The sequence below is a fragment of the Camellia sinensis genome, chromosome 12, assembly GCF_055761805.1.
Source record: "Camellia sinensis isolate YWXY chromosome 12, ASM5576180v1, whole genome shotgun sequence".
Lineage (NCBI taxonomy): Eukaryota > Viridiplantae > Streptophyta > Magnoliopsida > Ericales > Theaceae > Camellia > Camellia sinensis.
Genome location: NC_138972.1, coordinates 115,315,527 through 115,340,471, shown reverse-complemented (window position 1 = coordinate 115,340,471; position 24,945 = coordinate 115,315,527). Strand labels below are relative to the sequence as shown.

At 33.1% G+C, this 24,945-nt stretch overlaps 2 long non-coding RNA genes and 1 pseudogene across 3 annotated transcripts in view; 1 reads left to right on the top strand and 2 right to left on the bottom strand.

The window, feature by feature from the left end:
* The window catches only part of LOC114286537 (ABC transporter C family member 4-like), a 573,165-nt pseudogene that overhangs the window by 150,583 nt on the left and 397,637 nt on the right, over positions 1-24,945 (bottom strand). The gene's annotated exons all lie outside the window — the stretch shown is intronic.
* Positions 8,018-9,198, top strand: LOC145804255 (uncharacterized). The gene is made up of 2 exons (XR_014345884.1): positions 8,018-8,121; positions 8,928-9,198. It is a non-coding gene; the product is annotated as an uncharacterized LOC145804255 (long non-coding RNA).
* LOC145804065 (uncharacterized) lies at positions 19,142-22,449 on the bottom strand. The gene is made up of 2 exons (XR_014345647.1): positions 21,193-22,449; positions 19,142-19,404 (listed from the first exon to the last, which is right to left on the bottom strand). It is a non-coding gene; the product is annotated as an uncharacterized LOC145804065 (long non-coding RNA).

Sequence of the window (24,945 nt, the reverse complement as noted above, 5' to 3'; positions counted from 1 at the left end):
CAGTTCAGATTTTGGATTAGAATAATCATCTTCTTTATAAAATATCAATGGCACAACAAACTCATAATTTATCTAAAAAATAAATAATAATTCAAATTTATTTTACTCAAAAACTTCATGTTTTATCGTTTTAATTTTCACCATACACACATTTGAAATAAATTATAGATTGATAAAGTGAGTTTATAACATTTTTGATAAATTATTATAGGGTAAAGGTACACGCGAGATGCATTGACGCATTTACTTTTTGGTTCCTTCGTGACCACGTTACGAGAAAGAGCTGTGCTATGTAGCTCAAAAGGGCGCCCCCCCGAATCCCCCTAATCCAAAAACGATGTCGTTTTTGAATTTTTTTTGTTTTTTTTTTGGTTCAATCAGAGAAGAAGCAGAAGAAGGGAAGAAAGAAAGAAGAAGAGAAGAAGAAGAAAGAGGCAGACGGCGGCGGCGGAGGCAGACGGTAGACGAGCTGCGACAATCGGCCGAGCTGGGGCGATCGGCTGGGTGATCGGCAGAATGGAGGGGCCTCTCTCTCTCTGTTTCCCTCTCTCCTCTCCTCTCTCTTTCTCCCTCTCTCTCTCCGACGATCGGCTAGGTGATCGGCAGATGGAGGGGCCTCTCTCTCTTTCTGTTTCCCTCTCTCCTCTCATCTCTCTATCTCGTCTTCCTCTCCTCCTTTCTTTCTCCCTCTGTTTCTCCCTCTCTCTCCCTCTATTTCAGAAAAAAAAAAATTAGAATGCCCAAAACGACGGGGGATTCGGGGGGAAGAACTTTCGAGCTACAAATCATTAATCTTACGAGAAAGTGGGTCCCCGCATGTTTTTGTTTTGTATTGGCTCCACCGGATTGCATCACGTGGAAAAAACTACATAGGACATAGGAATCCATATAATTTTATTTTTATTTTTTTTTGGAAAATAAGATAAGATAAAGGTTTGTTTGGGTAGATAAATTTTAATTTTTTAATTAAAATATAAATTTAAATAAGGCCAAGTTTGGCAATCCAAAAATAATTCATCTTTTTATCTTTTTTTCATCACATCACCTCTCTATTTTTTTGCACATTTTTTTGTAAAAAGACAAAAAGTACACTTATTTAGGTCATCCAAACAACCCCTAGTTTACATGTTTGAAAATTATTTTTAAAAATTTTATAACAAAAAGTATATAAAAGTAGACATAATGTAAATAAATTTTTGATGTTTTTATATGATTTTTTTAACTAATTTAACCCATAGCCAAATAATCCCTTAGCAAATGTTGTTTTACTAATTTTTTTTTATTTTTCAATTTTTTTAGAATTCAAAATTTGGATGTATTTTTAAATTATTAAGAAAAAATATTTTTCAAATTATATTTTTAATAATAAATCATCATATTGTCCTTATAGTATCGTAGAGCCTTCTTGTAAACCCAAATTGGAATTTCTTAAAGTATTTAGGGCAAATTTGTGTTTTCATAAATTTACTTTTTTTAATAAATAATATTTGTGTGTGTGTGTGTGGGGAAGATCTATCCTAAACAACTTTGGGTTGGTTTGGCAAGGGCTCATTGGGTTTTTTTGGCTCAATGAGCCATAAAAGACAGAATAGGCTCATGAGCCACAACAGACAAAACATCCCATCTAACCCCATAATCATTACACTCTTCTCTCACAAAAAAATCAAAAAAACTAAAAAGTCAAAAGCCCTTCCCAAACTAAACTTTTGAGCCCAGGCTCATATAGTCAAAAAAGCAAAAAAGCAAAAAAGCCAACCCACTTTTCCAAACGGAGGCTTTACTTGCTTTTGATTTTTTTATCAATAAATAATCTACTTATTTAATTATTTCCAAACAATAGCTAAGTATTTTAGAAAGATGGTTAAAAGTCATCTTTCAACTTTTAACCCATTTTTTATCATATTATCTCTTACATTTTTTTTTCATGTTTTTTGAAAAAAATTAAAAAAAAAACCAAAAAAATCAATTTTTAACTATTTTCTCAAAACAACCCTCCATTCAATAAAACAATGCATGAAGTGATTAAAATCTATTTGAAGTGTATTGTTGCACATTATCTCAAACAATCTCAATTAAACAATATGATTTATGTATTTTTTGTATTATAGTATTTATACTAAAATTTATTGTTTGCTCTGTTATTTTCATTTTTAGATTATTTTTATGATAAATTTTTTTGTTCCACAAATATGAATTAGTTTAATAAAATTAAATATCTTAAAAAATTGATTTTTTTTTAAATTACACATATAATAAAACCATATAAAAATTTATGAGTGCTCTTATGCCTCATTTGGGAATAGACTATTTTAGTAATTTTTTGACTTTTTGACTAAAATATGAGATAAAAAAAACTAGTATATTTGAAATGACTTTTTGATTTTTTATAAAAGATGTGAAAAAGTAGAGAGAAAATAAAATCTTTAATTTTTTGTATAAGTTATTAACTTTTAAAATTTTTTAGTGACTTTTTAATTTTAGACTAAAAAATAATATTGCCAAGTGAAGCCTTATTAGGAGATTTTGTTTTCAGCACATGTATCATTAGTCTTTTTGCTAGTGTAAGGACAACAAAATATAGTATTACTAGCATAAATCCTTAAAGAGTACGTTTCATTTTTTTTTTGGACGAAAATATCTTTATTGAATCTAAGGCTAGGTTTGGCATAACTTATATAATTCATCTTTTTATCTTTTTATTTTTTTTTCATCACAACATCTCTCTACTTTTCTGCACATCTTTTCGTAAAAAGACAAAAAATGCACTTTTTTAGGACACTCCAAACCAACCCTTAAATGCTTGAAAGAATATTACAGATACAACTGTCATTTAAAAAAAAAAGAATAATTTTCAAAACTTAAAAATTCAATAACTTGTTTGGTTCTAGTTTTTAGAAAATTCTATTTTTTATTTTTCATATTTTCATGTTTTTAATGAATTTTTTTAATATTTTAAGCAATTGTTTTTAATTTTTAGACACACCTAACATAAATACATTTAAAAAATATAATATTTTTTTAAAAAAATCTTTAAAAAATACACAAAATACCAAAAAATATAAAAATTCAGTACATTTTTTGTATTTTTGTATATTTATTAGATTTTTAAAATATTTTTTCACAAATATTTTACTATTTAGATATATCTAAGTAAGGTGTATCTAAAAAAAAATTACTTAAAATTTAAAAAATACTCACTAAAAACAAAAAAATACGAAAAACAAAAAACCCAGTTTCCAGAAAACTGAAACCAAACACACTGAATAATTTTCAAAATTTAAAAATTCAATAACTTTTAGGCTATGTTCGTTTGGAGGATTAGATTAGATTAACATTCTCATGACTAATAGTCCTAGGACTACAAATCATTTGGATTGTATATCCTATCTTATGTTTGTATTGAATTAGGATTATAAAGAGGGATTAATAAATATTATCTAATCCGATATTTGTTTAAGTGGATTGGAATAGATAGGACATAGGACATCCAATATATTGATAAGTTAGTCCAGACTTTAACTTAGTCCCCCAATTTATATATCACCCATACGTGGGATTAAATAGTCCATCGTATATGAAATATTATATCCAGATGGACTGTTAATCCGTACTTTAATTTTCTAACCAAATATTGGATTAATAATTTTATTGGATTATCAATTCAATCCCAAGTACATATCCGCCCAAACAAACATGACCTTAAAGCATATCTTAATTCATTCATTATTTTTTTTTTCGAAACTATTCAGTTAAATTTCTCTCAATATTTTCAAACTTTAATTGTCATTAATCTTCTCTAAATTCAAATCCGTTTGGCAAGGAGGTTTGGGGTTAAAATGGTCACAAAAGACAAAATAGGCTATTTTAGCTACAACAAGCAAAATATCACATCCAACCCATAATCATTATATTATTCTCTCACAAAAAAAGTTAAAAAATCTAAAAAGCCGAAAAGCCCTTCCCAAACCAAGTTTTTTAGCCCAGGCTAAAATAGTCAAAATAATTAAAAAAATTAAAAAATTAAAAAGCCAACCCACTTCCTAAACGGAGGCTCAATAAGTCAAGCAAAATAAGATAAAAAACACAAATTTCAATGTAAAATGAGGACTTTCATTGTGTATTTTAGTAAAATTTAATTATATGAGCTTCACACAATAAAATTTCACTATGATGATGAAATTTCGTACTGCAACTGCAAATTTACATATCTTTTAACAATAACACTGCTGGGACCCCCAGTGGGGGTGGCGCCCAACACCCCCTCCGCGTGCGGGTTAGTCATTGGCTCCAAAAAAAAAAATAAAAATAAAAATAAAAACAAAATAAAATAAAGTAAAATTGACCAATGAGAGCCCACTAAGCCTCCGTTTGGGAAGTGGGTTGGCTTTTTAGCTTTTTGGCTTTTTTGGCTATTTTAGCCTGGGCTTAAAAGCTTGGTTTGGGAAGGGCTTTTTGGCTTTTTGGCTTTTTTGAGTTTTTTTGTGAGAGAATAATGTAATGATTATGGGTTGGATGTGATGTTTTGTTTGTTATGGCTAAAATAGCCTATTTTATTTTTTGTGGCTAAAATAGCCAAAAAAGCTTGCGAATCCACTTGCCAAACACAGGCTAAGAGTCTTGGGGTCATCCCAGTGAAGGTCCAGACCATTTCTCTTTTAACAAAGAAGTTAAGGAGAGAAGATAGATATAAATAGTGTGATGAATGAAAATGGAAAATAAATAAATTAAAAAAAAAAAGTAAAAAAAAATCCAATGACTAATCTGGATTCTGGAATACCAAAGAAGCCTATGGGGTCTTTTGGAAAGTCAAAAAAAAAATCAACTTTTAATTTTTTATCCATTTTAGATCATAACACCTGTCATATTTTTTACTTATAAAAAGACAAAATAAATTAAAAAAATCAAAAAAATAATTTTTTACCAATTTTTTAAAATACCACTATATATCAACAAAAAAAATGTTGGTAGCAGTGGTAGAGTGGTTGAGTTTGTGGCGGTAGTAGTTTGTACGAAAAACAATGTCAATCAATTGTTGTAATTGTGATATTTCATCTAAATTGAATAAAGGAGACGATGCCTAAACTATTTACATTAAAAAATCAACAATGGTAAAGATAGCGATAATAAAGTTGTGATTTATTGTTGGCTGCGTTGTTGCTTCAAATTTGAGAAGTCTTGTGGGAGATAGAAAACAATGAAAGATAACATCGAAAAAAAAATATTTAAATCGAGAGGTTATTTTTTACAATTTGAGCATGTTTATTTGGATGGATTGGATAAGAGGGATTGTAATCTATCGGACTGTTAATCCTAAGATACATTGTCTCCAGATTATTTGGTTCGGCTAGATTTGTATCCTATATTTGTTTAGTCATGGATTAGATGCCTAGATTAAACTATTTTTAGTGAATTCAATATTTGGTTGGACGGAGTGGATAAGGATAAATGTTCAAAAAACTATTTTACCTTTGTAATTTATAATTTTTATTTAATATATAATTTTAAATTTTAAGTTTATAATTTAACAACACTAAAAAATTTTAATTTATAAGGCCATAATTTTTAATTTATTATTTTCAATTAAATTAAATTAAATTTATAATTTATATTTTTGATTTAATATATAATTTTAAATTAACAACATTAAAAAAATAATTTTATTTAATATATAAATTTAATTTTTTAACAATACTAAAAAAATTTAATTTATAAGGCCATCATTTTTAATTTATTATTTTTAATTAAATTAAATTTATAATTTATAATTTATATTTTTTATTTAATATATAATTTTGAATTAACAATACTAAAAAAATAATTTATAAATATTCAAAAGACTATTTTATCATTTTTCAATTGTTTATTAAGTAATAGCATGATAGTAAAATGGACATTTCACATATTAAGTCCCATGAGATATCAATCCCACGGAGATAATCTCACCCCCCAAGATACAATAATCCCTCATACGAGGGACTAATAGTCCAGAGGGACTATTAATCCGGAACAAAAAAATTGAATCAAATAACGAATTATTAGTTTGAATAGATTAATAGTCCAATCCCATAGCCCAACCCTTCAAAACAAGCATCACCTTTATATCATGGTTCTCCTTCTTATTCTATAATTTTAAATATCAGGTATCTCAATTAACAAACAAATTTTTTGTGGACTATAATTTTTTATATAAAGCTATAAGAGCATCCCCCAATTTAACTAAATTTTACCTTAAAATATTATTAAAAAATTCATTCTCTATTTTTAAAAATCACTGTTTCATTTACTTCCCCCAACAAATTTCATATTCTTTCTCTATTCTATTAAAATAATATTTTTCATTACTTTTAAATTTAAATATTTTTTTAATAATAAAATAATAAAAACGAAAGCAAGAGCACAACATGCATGATAGTTTCTCTGCAGCGAAAGAAAACAAACAGGGCGTTCGACCGGGTGGATGTCTGGGGGACGTCCAAGCGTGCCTTCAAAACGAAATAAAATAAGAATTTACCCTAAAATATTATTAAAAATTTCATTTCCTATTTTAGAAATCATTTTTTCATCTATTTTCCTCAACAAATTTCCTATTCTTTCTCTATTCTAATAAAATATTATTTTTTAATTATTTTATATTTTATATTTTTGGGGATGGAGATGCTCAAGGTTAAATAAAAAATAATTTTATATTTTTGGGGAGTGAACAGTCGCTCCCTACATTTGGGGAGCAACTGTAGCAATACTTTTATTTGAGGGGTGGGTTAAGGGATTTGATAGGGGTGTTTTTTGATAGCAACATCCCTTATTTTGAGTTAAGGAGGTGATATAATGCATCTGCTGGGATGTTCTAAGAGCATATCAAACATGCTCTTTAAAATAAAGCCTGTTGACTATTATAATTAATATCGTATTTTTTATTCTCTTCAATGGACTTATTATTAGGAGTGAACAACAAATATATCGATCCGTTCAAATTGATTGAACTGAACCGATTTGCAGTATTTTAGACGGATCGTGATGACAAACGGATGGTTGCGGATTGATTTTTACCAATCCGCCTAGTTTTGGACGGATGGCGGATTTGAGATTCCTTTAGCCGCAACTAAACTATCAAACTGCGAGTACCCCTAGTAATTTGTAAGACTTTGTGTTTTCAATTTGTTTAGATATTCTATTTGTATTTTCAATTGAAAAAGAGTTTAAATATTCTATTAAATATATTTTGTTGAAAAAAAAATTTTCAACTTGAATATATTTTTTGAATTGAAAAAAATAAATGTATTTTTTTTTATATTTTTTGGTTTTTAAATCTAACTCTAAAAATAATAAATAAAAAAGATGATATGTATTGGTTGATTTTTATTTTCAAAAATAGATATAGATGTAACAATACAGAGGCATACAATCTCTACTATTGCTCTGTTCATGGTTTTAGTAGTTTGAATTGTTTTTATATTTTAAGAATCACAGATTATAATACTTTATGTAAATGAGACGTATTGTGATTGTAATATTCTAAAATTTCAAACTTTCTTTCTTTAGATAAGGCATTGTAGAGACCCTAATTTTTGGTAATTACACTTGAAGCCCTAAGCCTTAGATTAATTGCATTTTAGTCCCAAATTTCATAAAATTTTACAAAATGGTCCAACAAAGAATAATTTTTTTTTTGTATTTTATTTTGTATTATAATTAAATCCTAAAATGGCATTTTTATATTTGAAAATACCCCTGACACTTAGTTTTTATTTATTTTAACCCTTAGTTTCTACATTAATTCATACATTTTAATCTTTTTAGCCTATTTGAATATTTATTAGTTCTTTGAATCTTTATTATTTATTTGAGCAAGTAAATATATATAAATATCTTTAAATAAATATTATTATTATTATTTTAATATTTACTTGAGCAAATTAGTGGAGAAAATATCTAGATATTTATTTCCTTCCTTAGTCATTAAGCTAGAGGCTCATTTCTTATAAATTGAAAGCATTGCCTCAATTCCTCATACACACATTTCAACAGCCCAGGGAGAGGATGAGAGAAGGAGAGTGTGATTAGGGGGAAGTAGAGAAGAAGAGAAAAAAAAAAAAGGAAGAAAATGTGCCTTCTTGAGTCAAGGTAAGAACACATCTCTCCCTTATCTTCTCCAATTCTTCACCCATCTCATCCTATTGTCTAGTATGTCCTCTTATGTTGCATATTAATGGTACATAGGATTTTTGGGGTATATGAAAGTGTGGGTATGATCTAATGACTTTGTCTTGCAAATTTGTCAAATTATGCCCTGCTGCTACTTCTCTAATTTAAAAGAAATATCAAATTTATTTATTTCTCAAATTTGAATTTAGTGTAGGATATTTGGTGTGTTTAGAGCTTGTGATAATTTATTTGCCCCTCATTGTGTGTTTTTAGGACTTGGATATTTTGTTAAAAAATCTGGTCCTGAGTCTCTGAAAAACAATCTACTTCTTGCAATTTTATAAAATTGAAGAATAATCATCTCATGTTGGTTCTTCTTTCAAAATTTAGAATTCTGAATCCTCTTTGCAATAGAATTTATTTGGGTGAAAATCATTGGGTAGATTGAGAGGAAAGCTAGTTTTCCCAAAGGGTGACAAATCTGGACAGATTTTCGAATATAGCTTGTAAATGAATTTCTGTAGGTGCTATGCAAATTATGAGAATTGGAACTGAAATTAGACATGTTGATTATTGTTTTTGTGCAATTTCAGCACCTAAAAGAACCTGGAAGTATTTTTACCAAAGCATTCTTGTTAACCCTACAGAACTGAACAGTGCTGGAAATGATGTTTTATTGTGTTATTTATTTCTAAGTATTTCAAAGCATGCCTAATGTTATTTGCTTGCCTTACCATACCATAAATCTGTAATTTTATTATTATTTATTTTTTATATAATTGCAGGACATGTGGCATCCTCCTACTCATTTGGAGGTTATGAGAAGTTATGAAATGTGAAAAGATGATGGAGAATAAAGTAGAAAACATGGAACATGAAGTGGAGGTTGAAGGAAGTTATGGAAAATCATGTGATAGGAAATGGAGGAGGTGGAAGAGTGTGTAGTTTTAGGTAGTTTTTTCCTACAAATATTTGCCTATGAATAGCCATTTATGACTACAATGCATGGAATCCAGAATTAAAATCAAAGACAAATGATCTCAATATTTCTTGTCATTTTCCTTATCTTCGGAGTAGTTTAATATAGATTTATATTTCAAAGCATTTTGTGCACTTCCTTTTCGAAGCATAGGAGTAGAGGTAAGTAATTATTACTTTGATTGTTCACTCAATCATCTTTCTTCGTCTCCCTCATTCTTCTTTTAATTTTTCTTTTCTCTACACTTGGCAATTTTGAAGTCGTCTTTGTTGAGGCAAAAGAACCGTCAACGCAGTCACTTGATAATTGGCTTAAATTTAATCTGTAAGGATTTTTTAATCATTGTTGGCACGCTAGCATTTATGATATTTTCCTTCGTAGAAAAAATAAGCCAACAATTTTTGGCACTCCCAGTGGGACTACCAAGTGTAAGAAATGACAAACGATTTGGATTTCGCCATTTAAACTTGTCAATATGAAATATATTGGCGTGAAAGAAAAATTTTGGATCTTCAAGAAATGATCCATTTTCTTGATGAAAAAAATTCCCAAGTTGTTTCTTCATTACCATATTATTTGGTAAAAGAAAAAATACACCACGTAATTGGTGTAACTCATCAACTTGATGTGGAAATTTGTCAATGGAGACATGAGTTATTAACCCTTTTTGTCAAGTCTTTAATGACTAAATTTTGTGGGGTTTCACAAAATGTTTTTAAGTCATTTGTGATTGAAATTAGTGAAAATATAATTTCATCAATGGCTTGGGGGGGTCGAAAAACCCATTTTTAAAAAGCCAACTTATGAAAATAACTTTGATAAAAAGTATGTTGTTGAGTCAAGCATGGTTAAAAATGATGTTCCATATAGAGCTCGAGCGGTTGAAAGAATCATTCTTAGAGAGTCACACCATGGAAACAACATGTCTATGAAGGATTTTCATAAGCCATTAATGGCTAAAATGGAAGAACCCATTAAGCCAAAAAATGATGAAACTCACATGGAGGGTTTTCATAAGCCGTTAGTAGCTAAAATAGAAAAATAACCCCATCTGTTAATAAATGATGAAAGTTATTTGGCTAGAGAACATGTTCTCAACCCAAATATGGCTAAGAATGATGAACAATTTAATGTTCATGAATTTGAATTTTTTGAAATTGTTCAAAATGTTAAGTTGTTTGAATTTTTAAGACCATCTTGTACTATGGTTCTTGGTGTTCAAAACCTGCTTTGGATTTGTGGATCACACCAAAATATAATTCTGATAATGTGGCTAATAAAATTAACAAATTGTTCTTATGAGTTCGAAGCACTAAGAACAGGGGATGACCATTTAAAATGCATGAACTTGGCTAGGAAAAGCCTATGCATTTAAATAAGTGGTTGAGAATGGCTTATCTTTTCAAATTGATGGCCAGTTGTTTGTATGTACACAATCAAAGCATCGAAGATACATTCAAAGCATCAAGAGTTGTTTCGAAGGTTGATTACTTCACCTTCGAAGCTGTATAAAGCTTTGAAGATACATTCGAAGCATCAAGAGTTGTTTCAAAGGTTGATTACTTCACCTTCGAAACTGTATAAAGCTTCGAAGATACATTCAAAGCATCAAGCCTAACCTTGAAACTTCATTGTAAGTATCATCATCCTATATCAATGCTTCCAACCTTCGAGGGGTGATGTTGTTCCTTCAGAGTTGTGCCGCAAGACCTTCGAACGATGAATTTGGTCTTTTATACCACCTTCGAAGCTTGTTATTGATCATCTAGTCATAATTTTATGCTCATTCGAAGTACTTTATTGGTGTTGTTATATTATTCGAAGCACTTTGTTACTTAGATTAGTCATGTGCTTAGTTCGGCCCTTCAAAAATTTAAGTAAACATCATTTTTAAGGGCCGCGGGGGGTAATGTTAGCACCATAAATCTGTAATTTTATTATTATTATTTATTTTTTATATAATTGCAGGACATGTGGCATCCTCCTACTCATTTGGAGGTTATGAGAAGTTATGAAATGTGAAAAGATGATGGAGAATAAAGTGGAGAACATGGAGTATGAAGTGGAGGTTAAAGGAAGTTATGCAAAATCATGTAATAGGAAATGGAGGAGGTGGAAGAGTGGGTAGTTTTAGGTAGTTTTTTCCTACAAATGTTTGCCTATAAATAGCCATTCATGGCTACAATGCATGGAATCCAGAATTCAAATCAAAGACAATTGATTTTAATATTTCTTGTCATTTTCCTTATCTTAGGAGTAGTTTAATATAGATTTATATTTCAAAGCATTTTATGCACTTCCTTTTCGAAGCATAGGAGTAGAGGTAAGTAATTATTACTTTGATTGTTCACTCAATCATCTTTTTCCGTCTCCCTCATTCTTCTTTTAATTTTTCTTTTCTCTACACTTGGCAATTTTGAAGTCCTCTTTGTTGAGGCAAAAGAACCGTCAACGCAATCGCTTGATAATTGGCTTGAATTTAATCTGTAAGAATTTTTCAATCATTGCTGGCACGCTCGCATTTATGATATTTTCCTTCGTAGGAAAAATAAGCCAACACATACTTATGTATGATTATCATGGGCTATATTTCCCTCGTATGTTTGTCTCTTGCTCTTTTATATTACCGAATTACCGAATGTGACTAACTCGCTTATCAAAATATCTAACAAACAGGAAATGAAAAGGGGTTGGTAATGTTAAGTCTTGCGTAAACGGTCTAAGCGAACCCCTAGGATGGCACGGATGTATTTAGACTCTATGCGGTGGTTTCAGGGTGTGAGTGAGCCCTTTGGTATGGTATATGTAGGGTGTAAGCAAGCCCTACGCACGATTTGGTATGGTATGTGCAGAGTGTAAGCGAGCCCGCACGATTTGGGTATAAGTGAGCCCATTTGTTTGGTCATTCCTTTTGAGGTCCATCAGTGTCACTACCTGATATATAATCGGTGTGGGCATTGGTGACAAGGTCTGCAAAGCAGCAAAAGGGGGAGTTCTGAATAGTCCAGTGTCCAATCCTTGTGGTTGGGAGAAAGGATCTCTTTGGGGGTTCTAGATGTCTAGTCTAACTACTAATCCAGGGAACCTTATTGGAGTATTGTATTATGTGTTACTCGATTTGTTCTACATATGGTTGATTAGTTGTTAGAAGGTAGGAGGGTGTGTGTTCTTACTGGACATTCCAAGCTCATGGCATGTCATGCCAGGTGATGAAGCAATTTACAATGGTGAAGGTTATTTCGAAGGCAAACAAGATGAAGTGTTGGAGTTATGGTTCATTTGAAGACTTAAACTAGTTGTTTGTTTTTTCCTTTTAACTTTTGGTTTGGCAATGTTTTGTAATCTTGTAATGGAACATAAACGAATGATCTGCGATATTAACTCTAGTTATATATGTATATTAAGATATTTTGGTTATTTATCCTACTTGTGTTGTGTTATTGTACTTATTTAACGGCCCAAAAGTTGGGGCGTTACAGAATGGTATCAGAGCTTAGGTTCAACCCTTACCCACTCGTTTCGACTTCAAATGATTTGACGATCACTTACGAAGGGAAATGGTTTTAACTTTGAACAGGGCAACGTATTTCCTCTCAATCTACCCGATGATTTTCACCCAAATAAATTCTGTTGGAAAGGGGACTCAGAATTCTAAATTTTGACAGAAGAACCAACATGAGATGATTTTTCTGGAATTTTATAAAATTGCAAGAAGTGGACTGTTTTTCAGAGAATCAGGACTAGGATTTTAAACAAAATATCCAAGCCCTAAAAACGCACAATGAGGGGCAAATAAAATTATTACAAGCTCTAAACACACCAAATATCCTACACTAAATTCAGATTTGAGAAATAAATAAATTTGATATTTCTTTTAAATTAGAGAAGTAGCAGCAGTGCATAATTTGACAAATTTGCAAGACAAAATCATTAGATCATACCCACACTTTCATACACACCAAAAACCCTATTGACCATTAATTTACAACACAAGAGGGCATACTAGACAATAGGATGAGATGGGTGAAAGAATTGGAGAAGATAAGGAAAAGATGTATTCTTACCTTGACTCAAAAAGACACCTTTTCTTCCTTCTTTATTTTTTTTTATTTTCTCTCTTCTTCTCTACTTCCCCCTAATCACACTCTATTTCTCTCATCCTCTCTCTGGGCTGCTGAAATGTGCGTATAAGGAATTGAGGCAATGCTCTCAATTTATAAGTGTTAGAAATTGGGCTCCCATGTGGCATGACCCATGACCTTTTGAACCTTATCCATGTAAGTTTGAATTTGAATTAAAAACTTATTTGGATAACCCACTCATGATATCTATATCTATCATATCAACTGATATGGATAGATGATATACTTAGCCTATATATCTGATACGATATATGGGATATGGGATAATGAAACAACGTATATGTTTTCTATATTGACTCTCTTCCATTAAAACAACGATCAAGCTTTTTGCACTGTGACTTGTGTGGGTGATACTCATATTGTGGTATCACTCCACTGCTGGGTGTTCGTTGTTCGTATTTTTGAAGCACATGATTTACCCACGAGATTCTTTGCTTCAGGTTCTATCACCTAAGGTATGATCTGAAATTTTTTACCCGCTGCATTATACTGAATTAACATTGGTATTAGAGCTTTAATGGATATTTTTGTGCTTATTTTATGCATTAAAATATGTGTATAATTTTATATACATGATATATGCATGAAAATTAATAATTTTTTCGAAACTTTACATGCATGATGGTTTTACATGCTTTAATTTTTGTCTGCAAATCTTACATATTTAGAATCCTTGTTTCGAGACCTTCGAAACCATATATTATTTGTTAGATTTGGATTTACGTTTGATGAGATACATCAAACCTTAATTTGGGTTCGTTTTTGATTTTTTGATGGCTTAAGGAGGAAGAAGAAGTGCAGGTTTCTGCACTTCCACTCTCATTAGAGAGAGTTTGTAATACACCTCATAATTTATGTTCATTAAACGTTATTTTTAAGACCACAAACGTTTTTATTTTGGAAAATGAAGTCCGGCAGTACCAAAATTAAACCAAAAAACACCCCGGAAGGCGGTGCGTGAGCCGTACGCGCCAGATGACGCCGTTAGCGGCGGCCAGACGTTGCCATGCGCCAGGCGCTCTTCCCACGCGCTACCACGTGCGCGCTGTTTGAGCCATCACGCACGCGTCATCCTCGTTATCATGTGCGCCACGCCGCGCCACGCCACGCCACGCCATTTTCTGCGCCGGCTTGGCTGGCTTGGCTACTGGGTGCTAAGGCGCTGTTTGTTTTTTTTTAAATTCTGAATCGCGTTAAATGGTCATAAATAATTTGTTATAGCTTTGTTTTGAGCATGGTTAGTACTATTGGACTTAGAATTGAATTTTTTATCTTTTGTAAAATTTTCAAAATTTTATGAAAATAAAAAATATTTTTCCTGAGATAATAATTCGTTATTTCTGCTTTAAAATTCTTCTGGTGTTGCATGACTAATTTTCTGGGGTTGAAATTTTTATTGTAGACTACTGCAAAGGTTTTCTATTTATTGGTATATTTTTTTTTCAGCTTACCAGATTCTGGAATATTTATTTCTAATTTTATGTGTGTTTATTAGTTATTTAAAATTCTAAAAAATTTCAGAATGATGTACATTCTATTATGGCATAATCTGAATATTAAATACAACATATTATTTTTTTTAGAGTTTGTAATATGTTGTGATTAGAAAAGCATGCTTAGTTTTTTTTATTTATTTAAATTCCATTATTAAATGAATATAGCATGTGTAAATTTACATTAAGATGCTATTGTATGGAATTTATCATGCTTCGTATATGCCATAAGTAGTGGGAGATTGATTTTTTTTTTTTTTTTTTTTTTTGCGCATGGAATTAAATTAAATTTTGATAATTGTCACTAGAGGCGCAAGAGATGATTACGAGCATAACAAATTTTCGATTTTGAGACATGTGTAATATTATCATTATTTAATTTAGATTTTTTTTTGCTGCAAAATAATTTTTTTGTTACTATCATTAATATCCCCTGCGCATTTGTTTACTCTGTATATAGAAATGGCTGCTAAGACAGTGGTGGCAGAATTAACTAAAGGAGAGAAATTGGATTGCGACAATTATGACATATGACGCCGTAAGATCCAATACCTCCTCAATGAGCAAGAAGTGTTGACCACACTTGAACAAGTGATGGTTGAGCCAGAGCAGGGCAATATAGCTGAACATCGTCGTGATCTTGAAGTCTTTCAAACTTGGCGTAACAAATATCGGTGTGCGCGCTTTACCATGTTGAGCAGCATGCACAACGACTTGATTAGTGAGTTTGAGCATTGCCCGACTGCATTTGAGATGTGGAAAGCTCTCAAGCAAAAGTTTGGTATTACCCCTTTGCCAAAGCTACGTGGGCTGACTATGAAGTTTGACTCCTATTAGAAAAGGGCGCATCACTCGATGAAGCAGCATTTGAGGGTCATGTCAGCCAGGATACGTGAGCTTGCGGCTACTGGGCACAATTTGACTCAAGAGCAGCAAGTACAAGCTGTGATTCGCTCTCTGCCAATTCTTGGGAGCAGATGAAGTAGAACATGATGCATAATGAGAGTGTGAAAACATTCGAAGACATATCGTGTCATTTGGAGCTAGAGGCTGAGCGCCTTGAGGCGGTGAAGTCTGATGGTTCTACTATGGTGGTTAAGTCGAGCTCACGTAGGACTTCTCAGTTCAAGCATGGAAAAGCAAAAGGTGCCCCTAAGAAGCAAGCAGCAGTTGCACTAAAGCCCAATGGCGCTAGAAATTTCAAGCGTAGGGGCAAGAGAGGTGGCAAGAAGGTAAAGGCTAAATTGACATGCTTTAACTGTAACAAAGAAGGACACTTCGCTAGGGATTGCCCTGAGTAGAAGAAGGTACTCCCTTACTTAATTTCTTGCATTTAATGCTTTGTTTCTAGTCAAGCATTAATTGCTCATTCTCCTCATTTTTGGGTTGTAGACTCCGGAGCAACAGACCACATCGCGAGGGATAGAGTAAGGTTCATTGAGTATCGCCGAGTACCTGCTGGGAGCAGAAATGCACCTTGTATCTTCATGATGTTCTTTATGCTCCGGATATTTGGCGAAACTTAATTTCAGTTATTAGCATGATGAGCCTTGGTTTTAGCTTTTGTTTTGAGAATAATGGTGTTAGCATTTATTTGGGAACAATTTTTTATGGTTTTGGTTATTTTTCAGATGGCTTTTTAGTTTTGGATGTGGATGATTCTAGTTTTAATAAAAATGCCAATGGCTCTATTTCTAATATTGCATTTTTTTGTAATAATGATTCTATGAGATGGCATGCTAGATTAGGCCACATAGGGCAAGACAGGATGACTAGATTGGCAAGAGAAGGTCTTTTAGGCCTACTCGCTAGAGTCACTTTGCCTACTTGTGAGCACTGTCTTGCTGGAAAGGCAACAAGGAAATCGTTTGGGAAAGCCAAAAGGGCATCTATCCCATTACAACTTATTCATTCTGATATATGTGGACCAATGAATGTGAGGGCAAGGCATGGAGCCCCTTATTTCATTACATTTATAGATGATTGCATGCATTTTGGCCATGTCTATTTGGTTTCTCACAAGTCAGAAGCATTGGATTGCTTTAGATGATATGTTAATGAGGTTGAGAATCAATTAGACAAGAGCATTAAGGCTCTAAGGACTGACCGGGGACGCAAGTATCTATTTGAGCAATTTAAAGTGCTGTGTGAGGAAAAAGAAGTTATCAGGCAATTGACAATTCCTGGGACTCTGCAGCAAAATGGTGTAGTAAAGAGAAGGAATCGTACATTGCTTGACATGGTTAGATCTATGATGGCGTAAGCAAATCTTCTAATTTCTTATTGGGGGGATGCTTTGTTGATTGCTGCCTACGTCCTTAACCGCGTGCCTTCCAAATCAATTCCTTCCACCCCATATGAGATGTGGACTGGCAAAAAGCCTGATTTGGGCAATTTGCGATCTTGGGGTTTGGCAGCTTACATACACAACGCTTCTCCTAAGTTTGGGAAATTAGGCCCTAGAGGAAAGAAGTGTATCTTATTCGCTATAGTGAGCATTCTAAGGGCTATGTGTTTATTGGGGAGCATCCGGATGGAAGTGTGACTGAAATTGAGTCACGAGATGTGGATTTCCTTGAGGAGGATTACCTTAGCAAATGTGAGGTAACTAGAGAAGTAGAACTCTATGAGATGGAGGATCTACTTGAAAGCGCACCTAGTAGCCTAGTAGAGAATGAGGAGATAATCCCTCAAGCTCCTAGGGACAGTGGAAGTGATCTACCTGCCCATGGATTAGATCCAATGGATGAGGATTCTCAGGATTCTCAACTGCGTAGAAGCAAACGTGGAGCTATACCCCGTCATCGTTTTGAGATTGAAGGGAAAGCATTCATGATTGCTCCGAGTAATGAGATGGAGCCCAAGAATCTCAAAGAGGCTCTCTCATCCCCTGCTAGTAAAGAATGGAGTGCTGCAATGGATGACGAAATAGAGTATATGAAGAAAAATCATGTCTAGGACTTGGTTGATTTGCCGCCAGGGCGCAAGACTATTGGAAACAAATGGGTTCTCAAAATCAAGCGCAAAATGGATGGTTTCATAGAAAGGTATAAGGTTCGCCTAGTGGCAAAAGGTTACACCCAACGAGAGGGTGTGGACTATGAGAAAACTTTTTCACCAGTTGTGAGGTTTGCCTCTATTCGCCTAATTTTGGCCATAGTAGCTCAGTTGGACTTAGAGCTATATCATATGGACGTTAAGACTGTATTTCTCAATGGAGAATTGGATGAAGAGATCTATATGGATCAACCAGAAGGCTTGTGGTAGTAGGTTAGGAGCGCAAAGTTTGCAAGCTTCAACGATCTATTTATGGCTTAAAGCAATCATCCAGACAGTGGAATCTGAGATTTTATCGAGCCATTGTTTCTAATGGGTTTACGATGATCGATGAAGATCACTGCGTGTACGTTAAGCGATCTAAGGACATTTTTTATGATATTGTCATTATATGTAGATGACATATTATTGGTTGGAAATGACAAGGAGATGATTGTCGCCACTAAAAGGTGGTTGTTCTCTACATTTGAGATGAAAGACATGGGTGAAGCGAGTTATGTGCTCGGTGTTAAGATCCTTAGGGATCGCTTTAGGAGACTTCTTGGTTTGTCTTAAGAGACTTACATTAAGACTATCCTAGAGCGATTCCAGATGCAGAGCTGCAAACCCAGTGACACTCCTGTTGCAAAAGGCAAGTGCCTAAGCTTTGATATGGGTCCTAAGACTCCAAAAGAGAATGAAAATATGGCCCGTGTTCCCTATGCAAATGCTGTTGGCAGCTTGATGTATGCTATGATGTGTACACGCCCTAACATTTGTTATGCAGTCGGATTGGTGAGTCGTTACCAATCCAACCCAGGACCAGCTCATTGGAAAGCAGTTAAGAGGATATTACAATATTTTAGAGGGACTGCAGATTACACACTTTGCTACCAAAGTTCAGATCTACATCTAATTGGCTATTGTGATGCTGACTGGGGAAGAGACTTAGATGAGCGTAAGTCTACTTCAGGATATGCTTTCATGCTTAGCGATGGTGGTATTTCTTGGAGCAGTAAGAAGCAATCCTGTATCACCTTATCGAATATGGAGGCTGAGTTTGTGGCTTGTTCATCTGTTGTTCAGGAAACCGTTTGGTTGAGGAGATTCCTTCAGCATTTGGATATTGTCACACACACTTCAGATCCTGTGACTATCCATTGTGACAGCATGGCTGCACTCGCTTACACTAAGGATCCTAAATACCATGGGAGAACCAAACACATTGATGTGAGGTTCAATTTTTATCAGAGACATAGTGGCGCAGAAAGAAGTAATCCTGGAGCACATCCCTACGAGTCGCATGGTTGCTGTGACGCCCCATTTTTTTTTTGAAGTATCAAGGGAAATTAAATAAACAAAATGACTTAATAAACTAAAAAGTTGACATCTTAACAGGGTAATCCAACTCTCGTACATAACCAAACGTCCAAATAACAATAGATAAAAACTTAAAATTATCCAAATACAACATTAAATGAAATTATAAAGTCCTTAATAGCTATTATATAAAATAATATAATTTATTCGGCTCTACTCGGGGTTTCAGGTCAGCCAAAGCTCTACGTTAGCGTCGACTCCATTTCAGCTTCAATTATTTTCTCGCCAAGACCTGGCATAAAATGCCAGGGCAACAAAAATATATGCCATGAGTTTTGCAACACAGTAAGAAACACATAACCAACCTACCATTCCTTTTAAGAGAAAAATAATGAGATTATAAACATGAGATGACAATATAATTGTAAGCATAAATTACAACCATTAAAATAATTTCAATAATGTTAATAAATTAAGTGACACTCGAAATCTCACCAAAGAGATTTAACTTACCAACCACTAAGCATGGCAACGGTTAATTTGAAAGCCTCCCTTGGTCAAATATTTTAGTGTTACCAACCGTAACTACCAGGGATGCCCACGTCCGGAGTTATATACCCAAGTAGTAGCATCCGTGGTCTGCCCCAAGGAAACGGTCTGCCAGGGGTACGTAACCTCCCTGTGTGCCACCAGCACATCCACCCTTATTCCAAAACCAAATACCGAAAAGGGTTCAAATAAGTCCCGTGCCATCTTAGAGTTTCGCAACACAATTTACGTGAGAATTCTCAAAACCAAGGCTCACCCTGAACAACCGGTATTAACCGTCAATCCCTTGATTTCATACACTCTTTAAAATCAGAACTCACCCTGAACAACCGGTATTAACCGTCAACCCTTAATTTCGTACACTCTTTAAAACCAAGACTCACTCTGAACATCTAGTATTAACCGTCAATTGTTAACTTTGTATATGCCGTTAATCATTTCAGTTAATTTTGATATTACTCACAAATAATTCCAATTTTTTTTTTATGATAGTTGATGTTATACCAACTCATTAAAATTCTCAACATAAAATATTACACATATCACACAATAATAAACCAATGTACAGCATTTAAATAAACAATTTATTTAAACCATGGTATGAAATAATAATTTAGATACAGAGAAAATAAACCAAAGTCACACGTGCATGGATTTTTAATTTACAAGATTAGGCTACCACAATATTAAATAAACCACAATACACCCATACATGGATTACTAATTTACTATATTTGATGAATTGGACCAACACAATAACTGATTTTTATCCGAATAAATAATTGAGGTCATGATCTTAAACCTGTCTAGAAATTTTCAGGTTATACCTTAGATAATAAAAATTATAAATAAATTATTTATACATTTCTAAAATTCGTGAAAATGTACAGAATATTCAATAAATATATTTGGGTCATTTTTCAGAAATAAATTCCCCAAAAATAAGTTATAAATAATTCTGTAAAATTCCCAAAAATTTTATGACACAGATTTATCACATTTCCTTAAATTAATTCCATACTTAAATTTTATAAATAAATTCCATGATCTAAAAATTTATTATGAAACTAGACTTCTCAAATTTCATTTTTTGCTTAGAAATTACCAGATTTGGTTTAATATAAAATTTTTAATGGTTTTTCAAACACATAATAAAATCTGTCTATAGCTCCAGATTTGGTTAAAATATGTATAAATTCGTACAAAACTCAATAATTGTTGAAAAATTTTGTGGATGAACTAGACATCATTATCAACAACTTTGTAGAAGAAATCATCTTCAAATTGTGAGTATAAAATTGTCTAAAAATTAGTACAACCTTCTGGCAGATTTAAAGGGCCAAATAACATCTTCAATCATCTTTTTAATGGCATAAACTACACATGCAAGTCCAATTTGATGTACCATCATAAATTTTCATACAATTATAAATAAAATTCTATCTACAAGTTTAAACATTTTATCATATGTATATAATTTGAAATTTTCAAATATATAAAAAAAATGAGAGGGTTGAGAGGGTTTTATTACAATGTTAGGTTGCTAACGGTTTATCATCCGAATTTGATTTATGATTATGATCGTAAGATATGACCGCCCTGACTCCATGATCGTCTTGCTGAAATTTCACATTAATCGGACACGATCTCACTGTTGATCTTTCATTGGATTCTCTTAGAACCTTTAGTTGTTGATCATCATCTTAGACTTAGAATTTGAAAGATCTAACCCCAGAAATGGATTCTACACGTCGAAAAACCTAGAGGTGGTCATCCCCAAAGTCATAGGACCACTCGATTAACCTAAATGTGCTAGGATGCACCGTAGCACCATGAGCCGAGAAACACTGGATAAAAATTTAGTTCATCTTCTCCAACCGCCACAGCATGCACGACAGAGAGACCCAGAATTTTAGTTTCAATGTCACCGGTTCAAATGCTTGTATCTTCTTCATCGTAACTCCGTTTTATCTTATTTTTCTGTCATTGGATTCACCTCACGGCCTAGTTTTTGGTTCACTACTCACACGCCTCGTTCCGTCTCTTTTTGCATGCCGTCGGATCTCCAAAATTTGACCAAAAATAAGATTATTTTCCTACCGTCTCGGACATTTTTTTCGAACCATCTTTCGGACCCCATAACTTTTTTAATTCTTAACGGTTTTACTTCATTCTTTCGCCAATCTCTTCAACTTACTTCGTACTTCATCTTACATGGCCTATTTGTCTCACTTCTTCCCAGAATGGATGGTTTTGGCATGCCGAAAGTAAGCCGAAAACCAACTTTTGAACTTCAAAATAAATTTCTCTAACTTTGTTTTTTTCTCCTCCATCTTCTTTCTTCTTCTCTTTCTTCACCTACAACACTTTGTGGATGGTGGTTCTAGATGATAATAGAAATAGGTGATGGTGGTGGTGCCGGTCCGACGGTGCGCCAATGGTGGTGAAGTTCGCGGGTTGGCGATAGTGTGGGTTGAGGCCATGGCTATGGAGGTTGGGGAAGGAGGAAAAACATAGATAAAGGAGAAAGAGAGTTTTGAGAATGAGAGATGGAGGGAGAGAGAGAGAGATGAAACGGATAGAGAGAGAGAGCTATGCAATTGGAAGAGAAGCAAAATGAGGAAGAGTAAAAGAAGATAAAAACAAATGAAAAGAAATAAAAAAAAAGAAGAAGAAATTGAACACTTGGTCAGCATGTTCACCACGTTGTCTTTTGATACATAAGATGATTACACGTTGAAGGTGGAATGCAAGAAAACCTGGGGTAGCAAACCCATGGTTTTTGATTGGGTTTTAGTATAGAAAATATAAGGTTTCAGTGTAATTTGATTACCAAAAAAATATAGAGAAAAATATAATAAAAATATCATACGGTTCAGAAATTAATATTGAGTAATAATATAAATTCAAAAATATTTTATTTTATTTTATTTTGAATAAATTTTCAATATAAAAATATACAGACTATTAAATTCAAAATATTGTGAATAATTATTTAAGAATATTAAAAATATACATATTATTTTTATTATATAAAAATACGGGGTTTCACAATCTATCCCCCTTAAACAAATTTCGTCCTCGAAATTTAAGCCGTTCTTGGGTTTTGAAAAGTTGTGGATAATCAATTTGTGAACTTTATCATTATGTTATCAGTTTCCAGTCTTAACTCGTTCGCATCCTCTCTCATCTTCCATTCAATGCTTTTGCCTCACGTTTAGGTCCTTTGGCGCACACGGTTGCATGAAGCTCTTGCGATTTGCAAAACTTTCAAAATGTTCATCGTAATGACCCCATTGCTTCAATGTGAAGCTCTTTGCTCGAGAAAACATTCGCACACTTGCTAAGGATTAGCCTTGTTGACCGTCCTGTAGGTTGCTAGCGTCATTCGTCAATTTGTTGTGGTCGGAAAGCTAGTCTATCCTCCTTAAACAATTACAGCGTTCCATCGAATGCATAAGTCATTTCCTTCTTCTGGTGGCCACTAATTACGACTTGGTGTATGGACAATCAATTTGTGTCCAAGATGATGTTGGTGTCGAATATTTTCATGTTTCGAGGTTCGAGAATTCAAGTACACAAACAATTCGTAAGGGTTTGCATACCAATTCTAGTGATCTAACACACTGCAAATGTGAAGGAATAAGATGAAAAACATATAACCAAGAGTTTTAAGACTGGTTTGATAGAAATTTTCGTCGTGTAGGTTTTGATTACAAACGAGTCACACCAAAAGAGTTCTAACTGGTAACTCTAAGCCCAAGGTTGGTACAAAAGTAATAAGGATAACAAAATACAAAGTGGCTATAACAACAATATCAATTAACATAAGGATCGGATGAATGACATTATAGTTTTGGACTTTCATGTAATCAAGATCATGGAGGAAGTGACTAAACTAGATATCTAACCTGAGACTACGTTGGCCCTACGTGTGTCAAAATAAATATCTAAGATTTGTTACTGAGTAAAGAAATTGCGATTGTTTACAAAATTCTAGTACTAGATAGGATAATCAAGGCAAAAAGGTTGTCAATTTTAACGATAGTGGAATTGAAAATAAGATGGTAATGACTTAATCTTGAATATGAACGACATCAACCAAAGGTTATACATATGAGATAGGAAAATGAAGATCAACACAAAACTCGTAAGAATAATAGTGACCCTCCCTTTATATATATATATATATATATATAAGTATATATATCTAATGCGCAAAACTTCTCGTTCAGGATTAAACCCGCTCCCCTACGTAAGTGATCGTTAAATCGTTTGGAGTTGAAACACCTGACGCGACGATTATAAATTTGAAACATGTTCTCCTGAGTCAATGTTATTATGCCAGAAATTCGAACAACGTCCTAAGGTTGGCGAAGAAAAATTCATTTTTGATGTCTTTTAATTAGCAAAACAGATAGTATTATCATAATATAACCTAGTCAGGGCAAAGTTATTTCTAACCGTAGGCCGAAACACGTGGGTCATGTAGATCACATAAGTCTATTCTCTTAAGCGTGACGCTTAACTCAAATTCAGATTAATCCTCTTCAAATAATCCTTAAGGATTCTATACTAATGCTCTCGGGTGCGAAAAAGTTGGAGTGACTACACCAATCATCACTTTTACAACAGACTCCTCAAAACTTTTAATAGGGTTAAGATTATGGAGCTGGTGACCAAACTAGATATTTGAATTGAAATTGTGTTTGGCCATACACATTTCAAACCAAACACCTAAGATTCTTCACCCTGTAAGGATTGAAAGAGTGCAACCGGTTTTCAAGAGAACAACATACAAGATACAATAAACATAGGTCAAGAATTGCCAATTGATCATCTTAAGGCAATACATTGTCGAATTGGAAAGGTTTAATGAAGATAGAGAAGTGATGATTTTACATCCGACAAATTTGGCGTCAAGCTAGTTAGGATCAAACAAGGATAGTTACTATGATTAGCATAAAGCTCTCATAAACTATGAGTTACATAATTCTATTCCTTCTAACACATGATACTACTCCTCAATTGAGGTTAAACCTCTTCCCACCGTCCCTAGGAATTCTAACCTAGAGCTCTGATACCATGTTGTGACGCCCCAATTTTTTTTTTGAAGTATCAAGGGAAATTAAATAAACAAAATGACTTAATAAACTAAAAAGTTGACATCTTAACCAAACGTCCAAATAACCAAACGTCCAAATAACAATAGATAAAAACTTAAAATTATCCAAATACAACATTAAATGAAATTATAAAGTCCTTAATAGCTATTATATAAAAT